The sequence below is a fragment of the Falco punctatus genome (assembly GCF_963210335.1).
Source record: "Falco punctatus genome assembly, chromosome: 15".
Lineage (NCBI taxonomy): Eukaryota > Metazoa > Chordata > Aves > Falconiformes > Falconidae > Falco > Falco punctatus.
The window spans coordinates 20,832,646-20,842,358 of record NC_137595.1 but is presented as its reverse complement, the minus strand read 5'-3'; the positions used below and the strand labels follow the sequence as shown (position 1 = coordinate 20,842,358).

General features: G+C 39.3%; 1 long non-coding RNA gene across 5 annotated transcripts in view; it reads right to left on the bottom strand.

Moving 5' to 3' along the window:
- Nucleotides 1–9,713, bottom strand: part of LOC308053757 — an 83,416-nt gene that overhangs the window by 49,318 nt on the left and 24,385 nt on the right. The window lies entirely within an intron of this gene.

Here is a 9,713-nt window from a genome sequence, read left to right as displayed (position 1 = left end):
CTGTAAAAAGCAAAACAAAAAGCAAAGTCTAACCCACATTCTAGTCCTAAGATATCTTCCAGTAGTCTTTTAATCCTGAAAGATAAAACCACAATAAGATCACTACATTCATAAAGAGCAAAAAGCCCTCCTAAAATAAAGCCTTAAAACAGGGGGGGGGAGGCGTCCTGAGAATTTTATCATGCACTGAAACAGTCAATTGCATCAGATCTGAGACACGAGCAAAAGCTGTTTCAACATTGACACTGCCAGCCTCAGCAGACAAAAGTATCCTGTCATTTGAGAAAGTATTTACCACCTTGTAGCTGCTCTTTCCCATGCCAGTGTTTCTGTCCCCTCAGAACCACTTAGGAGGGATGCTCTTCCTTATTTTAACTTACCTGCCATCAATAAGGGGTAACCGACAGGGAAGAAGAAAGTAATGTACATAACTGCCTCTCCATATCTCTGAAATCCTTTGAACTAGAAGCACCTCAAAGCTTTCACTGAAAGGCAGGTTTTTGCACTTGGACTGGGGCTGATATCACTGAACCATAATATTTACATTCTTTTTCTTTTACATTGCTTTTCCCTAGCACTTCCATGAGACACTTAAAAATAGAAGGTGAGACACTATAACTAGGCAGAAGGCTATTTAGTGGCATAGTGCTCCCTGTGGATTGTCCATGCCTATTCCTTTTTGATGAGTGGGGGAAATACCTACTAGGTCAATTGGTGCACCTCTTCCTACTCCTGCCAGTGCGAGATTACTACACTGCACCTCTCCACACTGGCTCATGCCCAAGAGACTACAGTATCACTTGCATAGGTTATGTAATGAAGGCTGCCGAGAGCTTTATGTAGCTCACTGACTTAGAAAATTAAATTGGCTGTTCTCATGGAGGATCTGTTTGAGGTGCTTCCTCAGTTTATCAGACCCTCATGTCAGTTCGTCTGCTGTCCATGACTGTTCTGGGAGGTTATCTGGCATTGCAGTACTTCAACAAAATTTTAGGAATTTGTTCTTTCCTAATTCATGTTGCCATAATTTTTCAAATTTAGTTGTCTTTTTGATGTCACTTTCTTAAGGTCTCCTCATAGTAACTAATCTCCCAAATACCTAAGTCTCATACAGAAATACTAAAAAGTTTTGTTCTATCTAAGGCTCTCCATACGAGAAAATTTCCTGCATATGTGATCTGCTCCATATGGGGAATCTCCATACTCTAACTAGTGTGGAAAGAGCGAGACCTGTCAGCCTTCTTGCTGCCTTTTCAACTTTCTTCATAAGATGCTAATACTATGAAACAAATTATCTCTGTGCATTGTCAGAGTAAGGTCATATCTTAATACTCGTGTGAAGAATTACTCTTATTTGGTGCACAATGTATATATGCCCATGGGTGTTTACTGTGCCAGTGCTGTATCACATGCATGCATTTCAGTTAGGGCAAAGTAATTCACACTCCGCACAGTTAACACACAAATCCATAATATAATTAGAACAAGAATGAAAAATATTAGTCTCCAGATGAAGGATAATACACAGAAGAAATGGTTCTTGAAATTACTAGTATCAATCATCATTTCGTCAGAAACCTGTGTTTACACAGCTTAGAAAGCAGCAATATTGAAATGTATCTCATGTTTTTCATTCCAAATGCATTTCTTTTCTATAATGTTTAAATCTGTTTAACTGTATTTCGGCTGTAAAAAGGAACAAGTGACTTAATGATTCAACTAATTTTACTAACTTGATTTTGAAAATCAAAATATTGGCCTAGTTTTTCACATTTTTAAAAATTATAGTAAAAATTATTCTTCTAATAAGTTTTCCATTCAGCTACCAGTGAAGTTCATATTCTTTTTTGTTTGTTCATATTCTTTTTCTTACAGAAACAAACAAAGCCATCTCTACTCATACTTCAGAAGACCATTTGCATGTTTTTTATAACATACAAACCAAACGAAACAGATATTGGAACAGAAAAAAGGATAATAAAATCTGTCATGAAAACAAAACTTCCACTTATTATTAATTACAGTTTACTGTCTGAAATATTTTACTTTAAAAAATGGTTTACCGCCATGAAAAAATTCTATTCTAAGTAACATATTATACATAAGTATATGTTCACTACGGAGAGACACAAATTACAGTTCCTTACCTGAAAGAAGACTATGTAGTGTGCTAGAGTGATTAATTACGACAAGTAGGCTGTTTCCATTAAAGTTTCACTATAAATATATAAATGTATACATGCACGCACATACATATATATTTATTATTGCTGGTTGGTGATCATGGTTCTGGGTCAGTGAGACAAACACTGTTGCAGTTCACCCTCCCATCATGTTTACAATGGCTGCAGTTTTCCACTGCTTCCCATGCACATTTACTCCACAAAAGCAGACCATGCCTATACCCAGAAGCTTTTCCAAATGGTTTTGAGAGTATGGTATAAACAAGATTGAAATCAAATAGTACCACTGCAAAATATCTCAGGTACTCAGTGGATGTAGTACACTGACAGCTAAAACATTGCATGTATAGCTGTTGATTGTGCCCATGGGACCACTACAATTTCTGCAGAACCATATGAACCAGACCAGTGAGGGTTGCATAGTTTAAAATGCTGAAGACCCCATGCCATTTAAGCACCCTCTCACATTAACAAAATTAACAGGTCCTGCATTGGTGTTACACGTGGCTTACACCTTGAGCACTTAAGTCACTCTGCAACGATATCCTGCATCTGCAATACATTGCTAACAAATTCACACTATTAGCTATCAGTCTTTCTTACAAGGAAATCAGGTATCCTTGGTTTCATTTCCACTTTTATTTCTTACGGTCTTCCCATTTCTCCTTCCTTAAGTTTGCTTCTTTCTCTCCTTAATTTGTGACTGAGTTTTTGCTGCTCCTTATACTTGATCCATCTTTCATTTTACCTGCCAAATACCCTCTCAATTCAGATTCCTCCTCAAAACCATTAATTTCTCCACCTTTACCCTTTCCTTTAAATGTAACCAATGGCTTGTCTCTTTTAGGCTGCAAATCTTTTCACTAGGGCCTACACTTTCAGTGTTTATTTGTACAATATCTGATTAATTTGTAAGCCTTTGAAAATTCTTACTAATATTTCAGTAGGGTTTTTTTCCCCTCACACATAGGAAGTGATACAGTGTTTGTCTTTTCTGAAGCCAGAGAGATAAAGTGGTCATCCATAACTAGATGTACAAAGCACAATGGAAAAATTAGGTGGTTTCAGCCAGAAAAACTAACAATCGAGAACCTTTTGGCAGGTCTGAATTTTAACTTAAAGCTGCAAAATACATCATTTGAGACAGTTTCAAGTCTTGACCAAATCTTTACTGGAAATTACAGTAGCAAAACAAAGCAGAGTCTCCTGAGACACCCTCACATCTCAGCTAACATTGTTAATCACCTGGCAGCTTACAAGCATTTATTTCACGTAAGAGGGAATGTTCCAGATGATTCTGGAATTTGATGGAAAAGACTGTTGAATTCAATAATATTAAAAACTCTGGCAGTCAGTGTCAAACTTGCTGGGCCCAAAATACAATTTCTCTTAAAATGTTATTTCCTTCTCTTAGAGTTTAAATGCTGTAAGGCTCCAACTTACACTTGTTCTTTGCAAGACCAACAGGCTAGAAATTTTAAAGACAAAACCCAAACAATTCACTATGGGGCCCCACCATAAACAAAGTCATATATGAATGCTATTTTTATTACAAAAGCTGTAAAGGTTTCCTGGAAGCTCATCTGTGAAGTTGCTGAGTACTACATACCTAACCAAGGTTTCTGTGATACTGCCTCCAATTCCATGGACTTTCTAGGAGACAGGAAGATTTTTAATATCCTTCTCCTGTTTCAGTGGAAGCACTCAGGTTGAAGGAAAGTATCACTAGCCAGAGTCTTACAAATTTATGATTCTGATTAAGCATTATTTTTTTCTTCTGGAGATGGCAGTAGCATCCATGTACAGCTCACTTAATTGCCTTTCTGAGTTTTCATTTCTGACTTTTCATTTGAGTGCTTGGAGAGAACAATTTTTTACTTAATAAGTGGAAGATGGAAGTAGAAGCCTTTAGTAAGTGGAAGATGTGACAAAGAGAGACATTTTTTGTACTATGCAAGAAACTAGTTTCATTCTCTCTCCTTATCTTACATCCTCAGCATGAAGTGTTCCTTCATTTCTTCTCCAGTTTGTTTTGCAACTGCAACTGCTGTCAGTCAAGCTTTCACATATAGGTCACCAGCCCTGAAAAACAGCGGGGGCACACAATAATACAATTCTCATGAAGCTGACCTTTTCAAATAAAGTAATTTTATTTCTCCAGACCAACCTTGTATCAAAAATATCCCGTGAAATAAATATAGGTGAGGAAATAAGAAGCCCAAACAGTTATATGGGCAAGCTGCAACAATGCTGTTAATCTGCTCACCTGCCTGTCCTGCCTCCTCCCACCCCAGCCCCACATCAACTCAAGATCTTTCAGATGTCTTTAGTGTTTAGTTAAACAAAGAAGGTCTTTTCCTCTGTTCCAAGTTTTATCTTTCAGTTACTTGCCTAAATAGTTATAAGTGGACAGTTTTTAGCATATAGCCTTTTTTCTCCTAGCGTTATGCAGACCACCCAACATTTCAGATCCTTCATCCTCCCTTCTCCTCCTACAGCTTGTTGCATCTTGGGTTGAAATTTCTCAGAGGATCAACACCACCACATGTTCAACTTGTAATAGATTCAGCATGTAGCTCAGATCCTGACTGGTCCTTGGATGCTATCAAAAAAAGTAGCACCATATATTTTTGGTTTTAAAATAAGCTTCTGATTCATGCTCCCCTGTTACTGGCAAGACCACGAGTGTGACAGAAATAAACTGTGTGACCTCCATATCAGCAGGGGATCTGTTTTAGGTTGTGCTCACAGAGCAGAAATGGGAGAAGGGGGAGCCGTAACAAGCAGCATCAGACTTCAGTCTTCCTCCCCAGCCCCAGCCTTAGTGTATACGTTAGCCTATTGCAGGGCTATGCTACCATCCTTCAGGGATTCCTTGCTTAAATTTCTGTTTATATCACAGTGTCATCTCTCAATGCATTTCCAAATTCTACAAAACAAACAGCATTAGTCTATTATTTCTTACAATCTAAAGATGAGTGTCAGAGAGCAAGCTACTGTCAAGCAGGCGAGCTCTAAATGTCTTTCTAAAGAGATTACTTTGTTGAATAAAAAGCATTTCAGAGCCAAGGAATGATCGTGTTGATTTTCTTGTCTCCTTGATGAAATAGAACTAATTTTTTTTTACGTTCAAAGAGATTTTGCTCAGAGCGCTCAGTTTTTAGAACTGTAACTCTGAGCATTCCCATTAGGTTCTCCTTGCAGTTTAAGCTTTTGCCAGCAAAAGACAGACAAACCTGCTGGGTGTGGTCTAATGCACATCCAGGAGGTCTCTCAAACCATATGTTTCTCATGGTTCTAATCTAGGATTAAATCAATCTAAAAGAACAAAAGCTGTGTGAAAGGAGAAAAGACCTTTATCTAGAAATGAAAGAAAATGCAACCAAGTGTCATTTTCTGAGATTTTTTAAAAGATGCTGCACCTACCAGCAGGTGCTAAACATGGCAAAGTCTTACTCAGTGATCAGTCCCTTCTCTCCAGTCTACAGATCAATAGGTTCTGATCCTCATCCACAAACCACAAGACTGGTGAGCAGCTTTTCTAGCAGAAAACATAAAAGGATTTGCCTTTAATAAAAAAAAAAAAAAAGACCCTCCCACAAAAACATCTCTTGTCCTTCACAACCCTTTTAGAAATCCACTTGTTAGTATTTCCAGTTGTGAAATGTTGAGAATTACAGGGCACTAAGCATGTTCAAATTGTGTGTTTGTATGACATGACACACTCACTTGTGCAGAGGTGCAGGTTAACTTACACAGAGAGGTACAGAATTTGTAATGATGGTATCACAACATTTTAGTGGAATACAATAATATGCAACCACTGTACCTCAGGTATTTGAGATTAAACAGATTCAAACCAGTAAATATGTTTTTCAGAGTAACCATGTTTATAACATAAAAAATTACATAATTGATTGTTCCATACTGACACCAAATTACAGTGTCCCAATTTTGGGACCCCACATAAAATATCCTATGCCAGCAGCTCATAACAAGGCAGTAAATCCACAGCTGAGCCACCTATCTGTAGTCCTCACCTGGACGTGGTCCCTCTGCAGCAGTGTCCCATCCCTCTGCCAACACAACCTCCTCTGGCCCAGCCAGCTCTCTTCCATTACACCACACACCCTTGGCTGGCTCTGCATTGGGTCTACACCGCTCTGCTGTCCCTGTCAGGTACAGCAGTGTTTTGTGGCCCTTCCTCTTGGCCGTAGTGGACGCCCAACACTGCTGTTCCATGTGCACCAGAACAAAAGGACAATGCCTGACCATTGCAGAGAGGCACCATTGAACACCTAGGGAGAAAAGCAGGTCCGCCAGTTTCCCTGTGCTGTTGGCCTCTCCCTCCCTTCAGCATCCCCTGAGAAGCCAGGCTCAGTCTAACTGGGGAGGTGGATGAAAAGGATCACTAGCTTATTTTGCTACATCACAGCACATTCCTAGGACCCCAGCCCTTAGGGGCTTTACTGAACTTGCTGTGTATTACACTCATTTGGCTGTCTCATTAAACACTACATTTGGCAAATCTGACGTGCCTTAGGCGACGTCTACACTGTAAAGTTTTGCCAAAGTTTTGCACACCCAAGGTCAGCTCAGGGCATGGAAAACACACATCCTGTAGCTGACACTGTTACAGTGGTGGGACTCCAGGGACTGACAGCATCTGCGCTAGCAACAGAGTCCATGTCATTGTACCTTCTGCTGTTTAGGAAGGTGATGTCCCTAAACCAGCATAAAACTTCCTGAAAGGATATACTGTGCCTCCACGAGGTAGTCTGTCTTGTAGCCACTGCAGAATAAATAGATTTTGCTGGGTACACAAGACATACTAATTGCAAGTTCTACTTGTACATTCCCATCTGGCTTTTCTTTGTTCACTTTCTTTTCCTTATACACCATATAGTTCCCTAGCCTTTACTTTGGAAAAGATTCACAGTTGCCTCAGGATGTAACAGAAATTCTCTGTGAATTTTTCATGTTGTGTTTACAAAATACACAGGTTAAAACATGCTTTTAGAGCTCAGTTTCTTGCAGATATCAATTATATGAAGGCTCTTTTTGTTAAAAATATTATCAACATTTCACTGGGGGAGACATGTTCAATACCAAGAATGCAAACTGATGGGAGCCAAGGGAGTTGGTGATATGCAAAGAGGGCAACACCAGGTCTTTCGGATTGTCATTGACACATCATGACAAACATTCCCAAACACGTTCTGTGCAAAATAAACTGTGCCCTTTCTCCTTAAAATAAACATCCTTGATATACTTACTGAAACCAGGAATGTGCCATTACTAATGATAATGTAGTGCAGGAGACAGCTTTTCTTAAGGTTACCCAAAATATTTTTGCTGCTTCATCAGATGTATTGTTAGAGCTCACCAAACCCAGAGCTGTGGTGCACCTGTTTTCTCTCAGACACATCTTATTTTTCTTCCTTGGAAGTCCCAGCTGGCGTCCAGGTTTTCTTAAATCGCTACCAGAGCTAATTGCTAAATTGCTACCAGAGCAATGCCCCAGAAGATGGGGAATTGCTTTCTGTGGTGAAAGGTAATCAAATAGGTGGACTCAGTTAACTAGAATGGCCAACAAGATGGAAAGAGCTGGTGCTAACATCAGCATGGGAGGGAAGAGGGAATACAGCAGCTGTAGCCAGGCAACCACAGTTTTGGGGTCTTTGACTTGGGGATGCTGGAAGCAGGAAAATTTTAGGGAGGCTCAGGGGAGAAAGGTGTTGCTTGGGGCTGGTAAAAAGCTGGCAAACAGGTGGTTCTGTTGGGAGTCACTCAGCTATGAAATCACAAACTTAGGGAAAATATTTACTGAATCCCAGATTTGCTCCACCTGAAAGCATGAAGGCAGTCTGTTTTCTTCATTTGTTTTTTATTTCTTTTGCTTATTTGGATGCTCTATGATACTATTCCAATATTAGTTTTGAGAGATTTCTCATTTAAGTAGATACTGAATTCAGCCTAATGGAATGGCTTCTCAGCCTGTGACTGGACTCTCAAGCACTGCTTCACTAACAGAAAGGTCAGTCTCACACTAGTAGCTGCAATAAACCCAGCAGCAGAAATAGCAAATGGCAAAAGCTAAGAACAGGCAACGGTTTTGAACTTGCAACCAGTTTGGGAGGCGAAACAGTATTCTACTCACTCAGCAAACTCACAACTTGGTAACAGCTTTGTTGAAACATTTACAGAGAAATTATTGACGACAACACCATGCACCTTTTTAAAAACAACAACAAAGAATACCACCACTAAAACCCTGTTCTATGGGGCCTGTAATACTAAAATAGTAATGATAATTTAAAAATTTAAGTAAATCTGTGCAGTTCTATGCAAACACAACAGAAAAGACTGCTTCCCTGTGATAATCATCTCAAGAGGCTATATCAACATTTTCACACTTTGGCTTCAGGAACCACACCAGGATATCAAACAAATATTATCCCATATGTGCAGCAAACTTCTTTCTTCTTGCAACAAGCAAACAAGAATTATTTTCTTAACAAACATACAACAGACAAAAGTGCTACTAAGCAAGATCATAAGACTAAGTAAAAAAAATAGTGGTACTGATGAAACCAAAAGTTTGGGGTGATGTAAATGAACACTTTCTTCTTTCCAGTCACAAGTGGCTGGAATTTACACATGTTGATTACTTATGGCTGGTGTTGCACAGAGGCAGCTTTGCAAGGTGCTATGTGCCTGTGTGAATGGCATGCAGATCACCTCAATGGAAACTGAGATGAGCACTTCATGCTGCTGGGGGGACGCAGAAAAATACCCAGAAGTAAAAGAGAGGAACAAATAGATGATGCAACCAGACTTCTATAAGCTCAAAATGCCCAGTCAAGGTTAGATACGACTTCTCTTCAGGGATTTGATCTGAAGAAGAAAACAGCTCTGCATGAGAAAACTCCCAGACTGATAAATACCAAGACTTGGTATTTCTCAGCAGATGAACTACTTGAGGGATTTCAAGGAGTATCACTATAAAGCCTGTACTGCAGGGTACGCTCCCTGCATGCAAATTTGCAAACATGTTAAAATGTAGTGTGTATTGTAAGGGAAAAAACTTGATGAAAGCCTCAGTCCCACCACACTGAACATAGACTGTTACCTCTAAGAACATGAGCACAAAGTCATGTTAAACTTTGCATTCATCACATTCCCATTGGTTTTACACATGAAAGGGAGGTTGGGACATTGCTCTAGCAGGCAAGGAAAATAGCATTAGAGATGGGTTTAAGTTATTTTAGTGTGAGTTCTTTTCTTAAAAGTCTTCAATCCTAAGACAGTCAGTTGCTGCTGAAGTAAACCACACTGAAACCAGCACAGGGCATTAGTTGCATTTCTCTAAGCAGCTCAGCATCTCTAGATTTATATTTGCCAGTTTTCCTTCACTTATTCCTCCCTTGTGCTAGGGAATGGAGTCCTCAATAAGCAGGATTAGTCTCTTGTAAGAGCAGTAACATTACCAAGAGTAATAAACAAGCAGTAACTATTTTAAACTTAAGA